We start from the raw sequence: 12,365 nt of genomic DNA on the forward strand, positions 1-12,365 counted from the left end.
TTTACAGTTTCACCTCATTAATGCTGTCACACGTGCCTCCTTGGAAGTGTTTGATTTCATATGGCAGGTCCTACCCAACCCACCAGCTGGCCTACTGGCTGGACGGGCTAAGCATCCAAGGGGAAGATGCGATACTAAGAGGTTCAGAGGGTCGAATGAGGCTGGGGAGGTGAGACAGGGCTTTGTGAAGGGACTGCTGTTTCCGATGGTACTTCACAGCAGAATTTTCCAGAGCCACTGGTTGTACTCCAGCATGGGCTGAAGCAGGACAGCACAGGGTGTCTGGTACTTATGTTAGAGTGAGGATAGCCAGTGAAGATGGAAGTTGGGCTGAAACGTACTGCCTTATCCTTTGTGTACATTGCGTGCAGAAGTTGACAGAGTGGCTCCTTTTCGCTGCAGATCTTCACCTAATTGGTTTATCTCCTGCACCCCGGGAGCACAGCCCTCCACCTTTTCCCTTGCTTTCCAAGTCCATGTTCTGGATTGGTTTGATGTATTGTCACCTCTGAACTCTTGTTTTCTCTCCTGAAAGAGCGTGGTGCTCAGAAACAGACTCCAGCACTTACTAGAGTTAAGACAACGACAACAACAAACCCTCTTTGGGCTAGTTGCTTACCCCCTCTGTGCCTCAGTTTCCTTGTATGTGAAATGGGATAATAGTACCTCTCTCAGAAGATGTGATGAGGAGTAAACGAGATGATATCTGTAAAGAGCTTAGAACCGATGGTTTTGTACATTAACCTCAGTTTTTAGAACAGGCATCTTATTTCTTCCCTTTGAGAGAATCGAAGTATGAAGAAGCAAGATTTTCATGCACTCTCTAGATGCTAATCCATGTGCCTGTGAGCTAGTCACAAACACGATCCACTCACCCAGGGGTACATTGTCCTGGCACGTGACCGTCTCCACCAAGGGTAGCATTTGGTGATGACAAATGGTTGCATGTTGAAGACACTTTGCTGGGCTGTAGAAATGACAGGAATGGATGACATGTGGTAATGGAGATGGTGACCAATTGAGGCTGTTTACAGCAGCCTGATTCCATTCACTATCACAACATTAAAAAAAAGCAGTGCCCAATATAAACAGCAGTTTTCACTGTTCTAACTGCTAAGTCCTGTGGTCAGAAGAAAACCCAGCTGAACTCATTCCACAAGAGCAATAGAAAGAGACTGGCAGAGCAAAAAGTGTAATGCAGTGGAAAGTGCCCTAAATTGGGGCTGTGGCGATCTAGGGTCTGGTTCCTGACATGCTACCAGCAAGCTGTGTGACCTGGGGAAAATGTCTATACCACTCTGAGTCTGAGTATCTTTGTGAAAAAGAAGGGGTAGATGATTGCTAAAGTCCCCAGCAGTTTGGACAGGCCCTGACCTCTATGCTAGATTTAGTTGGACTACTTCTAACTGAAGGCTGTGGTCCTAATGTGGCAAAGATGGTTCCTTCTCTACCAGGTGAACAACTTGTTTGGGCTTGCAGGGGACTATCTCAGTACTACCTCTGGAAGTCTTGCATTCCAGGAAAGCCTGCAGTCCTGGGCATGCCAGGGTGCTCGGTCACTCTCATTCTCTTTCTTCTAACGTGGATAGTTCTGGATCCCCAGCACCACCTTGGCTAAGGAATCTCACAAGCATGGCTCTGATCTTGTGCCAGTTGCAACACAAAGGAGGCTATATGACAAGCCCAACAACGTGCCCACGACCTGTGGCGTCACAGTTTTTAAAAAATCCATTGTCAATTAACTGTAGAAGCTGAAGGCTGTAGTCACAAATAAAAGAGGGAAAAGGGGGGACACCTTTAGGAAACGCATTCAAGACCTGGCTTGACTGCCAGTCCTTTGGCAGAGCTGTCTTTAAAGCCATAAGTGGTCTTTAGAGACCCCGGGGAACAGTCCAGGCAGAAGGCAGAGTGCCCTAAATATTTGCTGATGGACGTCGCCCTTCTGTGCTTTGAGGGATTCTTAGGTCTGTGAGCACTTGACCTTCAGTGTCTGAGGATGCATGATTCTCTGATTTTCCCTATGCAGAGAGTGTTAAATCTACTATCTTCTTGCCTCGAAGCTAAGACTGACCATGAGTTACAGAAAAATTGTGAGGACTTAGACCGAACTTGTGTCACTTTGTCAAATCATCAGAGGGATTCTTTGGGGGCACATTTTAGTGTATGTTTGCTATAGAAAGAACTCAGGAAGTGCCACCGACAGTATACTTGTCTGAAGAACCAAGGAAGGACCCGAAACGTCCTGAAGCCTCAGAATATCCTGTTTTCAGGACCAGGGCTGTAGAGCAGCCTCCTGAAGTATTGAAAGGGACAGACCCCTCTCGGCAGTAACTGTGCGTTCATTTCCCCACTGACGGCTTTCATAGCCTTACAAAGAGCAACACTTCAATGAAGACACAATTCATGAACAGTGTCCTATGAATAAAAGGGCTCCCCTGTTGGCGCAGTGGTTAAGAATCCACCTGCCAATGCAGGGGACACGGGTTCGAGCCCTGGTCCGGGAAGATCCCACATACCGTGGAGCCACTAAGCCCGTGCGCCACAACTACTGAGCCCACGCTCTAGAGCCCGCGAGCCACAGCTACTGAGCCCATGTGCCACAACTACTGAAGCCCACGTGCCTAGAGCCCGTGCTCCACAACAAGAGAAGCCACCGCAATGAGAAGCCCATGCACCGTAGCGGAGTGGCCCCTGCTCAACGCAACCAAAGAAAGCCTGCGTGCAGCAATGAAGACCCAATGCAGCCAAAAATAAATAAATAAATAAATAAATAATTTTTTAAAAGATTAAAAAAAATAAAAGAGCACATGGAGGAAAACCATGGCACAAGAAGGCTGGTTTTTGGTGACTCAGTAATTTCTTACTGACTTGCATTGGTGCGGCCGTAAATGCGGTCTCGACCCTTGTCATTTGGAGGTGTTTTGTTTTATGTGTGCAAGTTATAGGAACTATAATTCATCTGAGAAATACCTCTTGCTCCTCTGTCTTTTGGCTCTTATGAACATTTTGGCTCAGACAGATGTCAAATGGAAGATTTGTATCTGTAGTCTTCTGGGCTGTCTTGATGATGTCTTCCACGGGCAAAGTGAAGGAGGGGGTCTCACACTCACTCACCCATTCGTTCTTGATGGAGCAGTTACTAGGAGGCCATTGTGTTAGGATGGGGCTCTGAGGTAAATACCAGATAAATGAAATAACGTGACCAAGGCTTACATGTATTAAGCCATTAGCGTTTTCATGGATTTTTTTATACACAAGCATGTGATGTAGGCAACGTGGGAGGATGATCGCCCTGCCCTTGCAGACATGATCATTCATTCGGAGCAACGGCAACAGTGCGAGGTTTTTGTTGTTTGTTTTTTTGTTTTGGGGGGTTTTTTTTTAGTATTTTTGTTGGTGTATTTCTCTTTCAGTATTGTAAAAAAAAAAAATCTACAGTCAGAATCATTTATGTCAAGTCTACCAAGACAGTCACACTCAGCATTAAAATGTAAATAGAACAAAGGAGCGCTTGTTTAAAAGGTGCATGACTCCATCTCTTCCAGCTTAAAAACCTGTTTAAGATACTCTATTGATTTCATAGCCATTTCTGGTGCGCTTCTGCTGTTAATCATTTTTTTCCTATGATTATTAGCTTCTTAAGTTTATTACATATTGTCCTCAGAGCCAATTTTATCTTCAATAAACGTTTCAAGGTCCCTGACAGAGGCGTTTCAGGATGGGGTTGGGGGAGGGAAGCTGGATGAAGGAGGGCGCAGCAGGCTTTCTCTAGGGTCAATCACCTCCCCTCGGGGACAGAGCCCCTCCGCTCCTGCCCCCCTTTGTCCCTCTGGCCATTTTCTTTTGCCTCCCAGGATAATTTCTTTCTTTTTTGGGGGGGGGGGAATTGCACATATTTATTATTTATTAAAAATTTTTATTGGATTATAGTTGATTTACAATGTTGTGTTAGTTTCAGGTGTACAGCAAAGTGACTCAGTTATACAAATACACAGATCCACTCTTTATTTATTTATTTATTTTTTTATGGCTGTGTTGGGTCTTCGTTTCTGTGCGAGGGTTTTCTCTAGTTGCGGCAAGTGGGGGCCACTCTTCATCGTGGTGCGCGGGCCTCTCACTATCGCGGCCTCTCTTGTTGCGGAGCACAGGCTCCAGACGCGCAGGCTCAGTAATTGTGGCTCACGGGCCCAGCCGCTCCACGGCATGTGGGATCTTCCCAGACCAGGTCTCGAACCTGTGTCCCCTGCATTGGCAGGCAGATTCTCAACCACTGCGCCACCAGGGAAGCCCCAGATCCACTCTTTTTGATTCTTTTCCCATATAGGCCATTACAGAGTACTGAGAAGAGTTCCCTGTGCTATACATTAGGTCCTTATTAATTATCTATTTTATATGTAATAGTGTGTATATCAGGATAATTTATTTCAGGGTTTCTCAAGCTCAGCACCATTGGCATTTTGCACTAGATAATTCCTTGTCATGGGGCCGTCCTGTGCATCGTGGGGTGTTCAGCAGCATCCTGGGCTTCTACTCTCTAGATGCCAGTAGTAGCCCACCGCCTCTTCCCTGGGGGCCAAGACACACACACTTGTGACAACCCAAAAAATGTCTCCAGATACTGCCAAATATTCCCTGGGGGCAAAAATCGCCCCTGGTTGAGAACCATTGATTTATTTTAACCAGGACCTTCTTCCTTAATCCTCTTCCTGACGTTCAGGTCAGAATTCCAGAGGAGATCCATCCTGGCCCCTGGCCTCTGGTCCACTCTCAAGTAGAAAAGCATTTTAGAACGAAGTGGATAAGACAGTGGCAATCATAAGTCACTTTAAAAACGTAAACACCGGTGTTTGCTACGACATGAAATTTGACACCAAAATAATTGCATTATCCTTTTGATGCAGGGCTTCAAACACCGATCCCTACGTCTGCCATGAAATGGGGTGAGATCCCTACTGCACAGCTGCAGAACTGTTGCTAAGGCGGAACCCGCTTTTAAAAAAACACAGCAAAGAAGTATGTGCAGCATATTATCATGTGTGAAATAAAAAGGGGGGTATATGTTTGAAAAGCGTAATTCTGACTGGGAAGAATAGAGGCCCCTCAAGAAGGAAATGGGAGACATCACCCTATATATAAAAAATAGGGTTGGGATGGGAAAAGACAAGGCCACACAAGTTTGTGGAATCTATCATTCTTTTGGCTTGTTAGCTATCAAACTGAGTTGTTCTGGTCAAAGACAGAAATATGCCTGACACGAAAGCCACTTATTTTATGATCCATCCATATGCCTGACACGTTTTTTGTTTGAATCAAGAAACTGATTAAGGTAATCTTTAAAGAGGTGACTGAATTTTAGTCTGACTTCAACGGTGACATCCAGAGAGCAGAGATTCCCGTGCGCCTTGCAGGTGGTGGGTATCCTGGCCCTTCCGTGATTGAACTCTCATAAGATGGCCAGAGTCTAACGTGGTCAAACCGTAGAGCAACTCACCTCTCTTGTCAAATGTCGTGGAATTGATAAGATTTCGGAGTTAGATGGAACATTTGAGACTCATTTTACAGATGAAACTAAGGCCCAAAGAGACGAAGTGACCGGCTCAGTTAAGGTCACACTGTTCCTTAGAAGAAATGCTGTGGGTGGTAAATGGGCCTCTTGCTTCTGCCACTGGAGGTGTTTCCTCTAGCCCAGGTGTTTCCTCCAACATTCTGATCACTATCTCACGAGGGTGAAGGAGTTTATCATTAAGCCTCAGGGCAGTGAGAGAAAGCACAAAATATGGGGCGGTAACTTCCATCAACCTGGAATGCTTGCTTCTGCAGATTTGGTTGTTCGCTTTCCTTCTTGCAAAAAAAGGTCTTTCGTTGCACTCACGGCATTTGCCTGGTCCTTCTTCATAGTCATGCTAACGTGGGGAGATTTAAAATAACAACCCTGGGTCATGGGTGTTTTTAAGGTGCCGGTAATTTTGTAGGGCAGTGGTTCTCAGAGTGTGGTCCTGGGCTCGCGGCATTGCCAGGGAACTTAGGAGAAATGCAAATTCTCGGGCCCCACCCCAGACCTATTGGGTCAGAAACTCTGGGTGTAGGGGTGTGGCAGGCACGGGGTTTGATACACTGAAGTTTGAGAACTACACTGTAAGGCTAAGTCCTCTAGTTTAGTAGTTGGCAAACTTGGTTGCATATGGGGCCACCTAAGGAGCTTTTTAAAATAATGCTGAAAATGAAATTAATTTTAAAAAATGTATAACTGTGGTGATGGATGTTAACTAGACTTATAGTGGTGATCATTTGGCGATATATACAGGTATTGAATCATTATGTTGTACACCTGAAACTAATAATTCTATATGTCAATTACACCTCTGTTAAAGAAAATGAAATTGATGCCTGGGCCTTGCCCCCCAGAGATTCTGACTTAATTGGCCTGTGGAGCAACCAGGTATCAGGTTTATTAAAGACCCTCGATGACGTGATGCCACTGTGCAGCCAAGTTTGAACCATCCCTGATGGCTGAGTCCGTGCTGCGCGCCGAGCGCACGCGCCACCCCACCCCCACGCATCGCGCAGGGGACGATCCTTTCCTTCTTGAAGAAGATGGTTCTGACTCTAGTAAGTTACAATCAATTTAATTACACTTAATTGTAATTCTTGTATTCAGCTGAAAAGTTACGCCTACTCTGCGGACATTTGGAGAGAATAGCAGCTTTCAGTTTATCTGAAGATTCAAATGTACCTAGATTAGAGATTTCTGATATTTGTTTTCACTTACCCCAAAACTATAATTGCCAGGCACTTAGTAACTTGGAATATTTGAATTGTTTCTAATGCTTTGGTTTTATGGACAGAAAAAGACAATGTTTATTTTCTAGAAACACAAAGTATAAGATTCCATTGGTGGAAATAGAGTTATTACCAAAAAAATGTTAAAATTAACAATACTTAATCATTTGTAATAATGGGTTCAACACACACTCCTTAATATCTAAGGAATTTCCATTGATTTTATTAATATGGGAATCTCCTTTAAAAAAGTGTTTTTAGGAGGGAAGCTGGAAGCAAGAGAAAAGTAATAGAAGCAGTTTTATTTAACACCTTATTTTTCAACACCATCGGTCAGTAAAACAACAGCAACAAAAAGTCAATTAAATCACGGAGTCTATTTTTTTTTTATTGAAGTGTAGTTGATTTACAATGTTGTGTTAGCTTCTGGTGTACAGCAAAATGGTTCAGTTTTATAGATGTGTGTGTATATGTATATATTCTTTTTCAGATTCTTTTCTATTATAGTTTATTACAAGATATTTATTACAGTTCCCTCTGCTATACAGTAGGACCTTGTTTATCTATTTTATATATAGTAGTGTGCATCTTTTAAACCCAAACTCCTAATTTATCCCTCCCCCCACTTCCCCTTTGGTAACCATAAGTTTGTTTTCTGTGTCTGTGACTCCGTTTCTGTTTTGTAAGTTCATTTGTATCATTTTTTTAGATTCCACATAGAGATGATGTCCTATGATATTTGTCTTTCTCTGTCTAACTTACTTCACTCAGTATGATAATCTCTAGGTCCATCCTTGTTGCTGCAAATGGCATTATTTCATTCTTTTATTTATGGCTGGGTAGTATTCCACTGTATATATGTACCACATCTTCCTTATCCATTCATCTGTTGATGGGCATTTAGGTTGCTTCCATGTCTTGGCTATTGTGAATAGTGCTGCTATGAACACTGGGGTGCATGTATCTTTTCAAAGTATGGTTTTCTTCAGATACATGCCCAGGAGTGTGGTTGCTAGATCATGTGGTAGTTCTATTTTTAGTTTTTTAAGGAACCTCCATGCTGTCTTCCATAGTGGCTGCACCAATTTACATTCCCACCAACAGTATGGGAGGATTCCCTTTTCTCCACACCCAAGGACTCTTATTAAAAAAGGATCTATACGTGACTTAAATATTGTATTTTAACTTGAATTATACAAATGGACTTATTTGGGGAGACAGTTCTCCACGGGTCTCTTGCAGTTCTGTACATCTCATGAGCAGAGTCATTGAGAGCCTTGGTTCTGGATAATCTTTTCAAGGATGTTTATATAGCAAGCAGAAGATAGTGGATAGTTTTGGAAGACAGAGGTAGCGTCCCTGTCTGGGGCAGGTGGCAGGTTTGATTGCTGTCCGGTCTAATAATGACAGTGCCTCCCTCTGGGCAAAATTCAGTGAGGTTTGCTTGCAGCCCATTACAAATGTTTGGGTTCTCTAAACTCGGGGTTCCTCAGCTGTGATGCAAACCCACTTCATGCATAGCATCCACCCAGAGCCACTCCGTGGCATTGGGGGGACAAAGGGAACCGGTACCTGCTGTGCTACGAGTGCTAAAAGTCCGTTGTCCCTGACCCAGGAGTCTCTTGTATTCTATCAGCATCCAGGAACCTGTGGCAGATGAACTTGTTAGCTGGCAAGGATGGTACTATCTCAAACCTTTCACAGTGCCTGACAATTATATTCACCAATTGTTTTTAGGTAGGGCCAAGACCCCTTGAGTATGGGTCCAGGATTACCTGTCTTCCACAAACCGTACCTGGAATACATTAGCTATTATTTATCTTTTTTTTTTTTTAATTTTAACTGGAGTGAGAACTTAAAAACATATGCACAGCAATCTGAGTACAGACTCTCCAGATATTTTCCCCTTTTTATTTATCTCACCCACATCTAACTTGATAGCTTATTTTTATTTATTTATTTATTTTTGGCTGTGTTGGGTCTTGTTTTTGTATCCATTCAGCAAGCTTATGTCTTTTGGTTGGAGCATTTAATCCATTCACGTTTGAAGTAATTATCGATATGTATGTTCCTGTTACCATTTTCTTAATTGTTTGGGGTTTGTTTTTGTAGGTCCTTTTCTTCTCTTGTGTTTCCCACTTAAAGAAGTTCCTTTAGCATTTGTTGTAGAGCTGGTTTGGTGGTGCTGAATTCTCTTAGCTTTTGCTTGTCTGTAAAGCTTTTGATTTCTCCATCGAATCTGAATGAGATCCTTGCCGGCTAGAGTAATCTTGGTTGTAGGTTCTTCCCTTTCATCACTTTAAATATGTCATGCCACTCCCTTCTGGCTTGTAGAGTTTCTGCTGAGAAATCAGCTGTTAACCTTATGGGAGTTCCCTTGTATGTTATTTGTCGTTTTTCCCTTGCTGCTTTCAATAATTTTTCTTTGTCTTTAATTTTTGCCAGTTTGATTACTATGTGTCTTGGCATGTTTCTCCTTGGGTTTATCCTGTATGGGACTCTCTGCGCTTCCTGGACTTGGGTGGCTATTTCCTTTCCCATGTTAGGGAAGTTTTCGACTATGATCTCTTCAAATATTTTCTCTGGTCCTTTCTCTCTCTCTTCTCCTTCTGGGACCCCTATAATGCGAATGTTGTTGTGTTTAATGTTGTCCCAGAGGTCTCTTAGGCTGTCTGCATTTCTTTTCATTCTTTTTTCTTTACTCTGTTCTGCAGCAGCGAATTCCACCATTCTGTCTTCCAGGTCACTTATCCGTTCTTCTGCCTCAGTTATTCTGCTATTGATTCCTTCTAGTGTAGTTTTCATTTCAGTTATTGTATTGTTTATCTCTGTTTGTTTGTTCTTTAATTCTTCTAGGTCTTTGTTAAACACTTCTTGCATCTTCTCGATCTTTGCCTCCATTCTTTTTCCGAGGTCCTGGATCATCTTCATTATCATTATTCTGAATTCTTTTTCTGGAAGGTTTCCTATCTCCACTTCATTTAGTTATTTTTCTGGGGTTTTATCTTGTTCCTTCATCTGGTACATAGCCCTCTGCCTTTTCATCTTGTCTATCTTTCTGTGAATGTGGTTTTTGTTCCATAGGCTGCAGGATTGTAGTTCTTCTTGCTTCTGCTGTCTGCCCTTTCTCACTCAGTATTCTAATACATGACTTTTAGAGGCTGCATAGTATTCTAAAGTAAAATGTTTTGAATTCACTATCCTTCAAAGAATCTGAAACAACAGATTTTGCCTTAAATACATATCCCTTTACCTTTCTCTTGTATATATCACAAGTGGTAGACCATCACTTTGGTGGTTCTGAATGAACCATGCTTCCCAATATTCACGTTCTTGCGGAGTGCCTTTCCTTATTGACTCTGGGCTTGGCCAATAAGTAGGACATTAGCAAGGATGACGCAAACAAGGCTTAGTAGTGCTTGCACACTTGGGCTTATCTGTATTGAAATGCTCACTCTTAGGATCTAATCACCATGAAAAGAAGCCCACTCTAGCCACATGGAAAGAAAAAGAGCAAGAAGTCACAGCCTCCCAACCATCCCCACTGCGGCACCAGACAGGTGAACAAAGCCGTCTGACTGCAACCTCATGGAAGACCCCAATTGAGACAAACAGAACAGCCCAGCAGAGCCCCAGCCAAATGACAGAACGGTGAACAAACATAACGGTTGCTGTTTTAAGCCGATACATTTTGGAGTGGTTTGTTACACAGCAATAAATCATTGAAACATGATAGCTTTTAATATGAACGGTTACATCAAATATGGAAAATAAGCTCAAAAAGGACTTTTTGTTATTATCTGGTTGAATTGCTGAGGTCCTGGCTGATTAGATGACTTTCAGAAAGAACATGGGCAGTGGAGTCAAAAAAAACATGAATTGCAACCCGGTTTTGCATATTAGATATATGACTTCTTGGAGTATCAGCTTCCTCGGGGGCAAACCAGGTTTTAACACTAGCTACCTCGGGACTTTCCTGGTGGCGCAGTGGTTAACAATCCGCCTGCCAATGCAGAGGACGTGGGTTCGTTTGATCCCTGGTCTGGGAAGATCCCACATGCCGCGGAGTAACTAAGCCTGTGCACCACAGCTACTGAGCCTGCGCTCCAGAGCCTGCGAGCCACAACTACTGAGCCCGCGTGCCACAACTACTGAAGCCCACGTGCCTAAAGCCTGTGCTCCACGACAAGAGAAGCCACCACAATGAGAAGCCCGTGCACCACAACAAAGAGTAGCCCCTGCTCGCCACAACTGGAGAAAGCCCGCGTGCATCAATGAAGACCCAATGCAGAAATAAATAAATAGATAGATAGATAAATAAATAACTAAAAACAATAGACACCTCACAGGTGTTTTATTCTTAGGCTTTGCGAGTGATGGAGCTTCTAACTCAATGGCGTGATAAACATGAAGGAATGTACGGGTGTGAGGTCACATTTTTATTACAAAGCCATGTCTCGTATCCCAAGCAATTGTTCTTGCCACTATACCTCAGTCCTAATGAATCCACTTATGAGTCTACGAAAACCAAGTGGCAAGAGGGATTATCTGTGATGCCCACCTGGCAAAACTGCTTCTGATTTTCCAAGGCAGCAGGCAGAGCTGCTTAGCGACCATTACCTCCATAAATAACCTTTTCTCTTTTTAACTAAGTCATCCACTCCATTATTTGCATCAGGGCCTTTTTTCAAAGCATCTGACCCTTTGGACTCATTTGGTAAACTCTAATATTTATGTGGGACCAGCCCTCAACACGAAAGAAGGTTTTTTTTTATATGGATTTGCATATCCTGTCAAGGACTTTTTCAGAACACTTTCATTTCAAGGTAAAATGAAACTTACAGGACTAAGCAGAGAAGTGCTTCACATTTCAGTTTAAAGGGGGGGGGTAATAAAGATGTTAAAAAAAATAAAGTAGAAATTTTTAAAAATTTTTTAAAAAGGGGGGAATGAAACAAAAGACAAGGTTAATTATGACACTGGGACTTTACAATGCTAAAAATATACTATATGCGAAGGAGCTATGGAGGCTGTGTTCTATTTCCACGTGTCCTTTACAAAGAGCAGGCTCATGGTATCTGCAAATTTCTTTTTTTTATTAGTTTTTATGGGGGTTTTATTAGTTTTATCATTGCTTTACAATGTTGTGTTAGTTTGAAAATTTCTAGTAAAGAGTTTTATTTGAAAAACGTTCATGGTTCTATCTAACTGAAAGGGTTAACATTTCAGCCTTGTTATAAAAATACTATGACACTTGTCATTAAAGTTCTCTCTCCTTTTCCTCAAGCCAACCCTGACTTTCAGCATGCAAGAGTGGAAACAGCCAACAGAAATTGGGGAAGCAGTGGGGTCCTGTTTGTATTCACATGCTCGCCCAAATAGAGAAACGTTAAGACATTATACTTCCCCATGCTGGGAACACAGCATTAGCTGGACTAGAGCAATTTATTTAAGGGATTTATTTAGGTTCCCAACAGCTTTAGGAGAGTATGTATGATGCTAAGTTTCCACTCAACCCCTTTGATGTCTATGTCAGAGTCAGATGGCAGCACTGGGGCTCAAACCTGGGGTTTCTGTACTCAGCT

This window comes from Balaenoptera acutorostrata, chromosome X (assembly GCF_949987535.1).
Source record: "Balaenoptera acutorostrata chromosome X, mBalAcu1.1, whole genome shotgun sequence".
In the NCBI taxonomy this organism is placed as follows: domain Eukaryota; kingdom Metazoa; phylum Chordata; class Mammalia; order Artiodactyla; family Balaenopteridae; genus Balaenoptera; species Balaenoptera acutorostrata.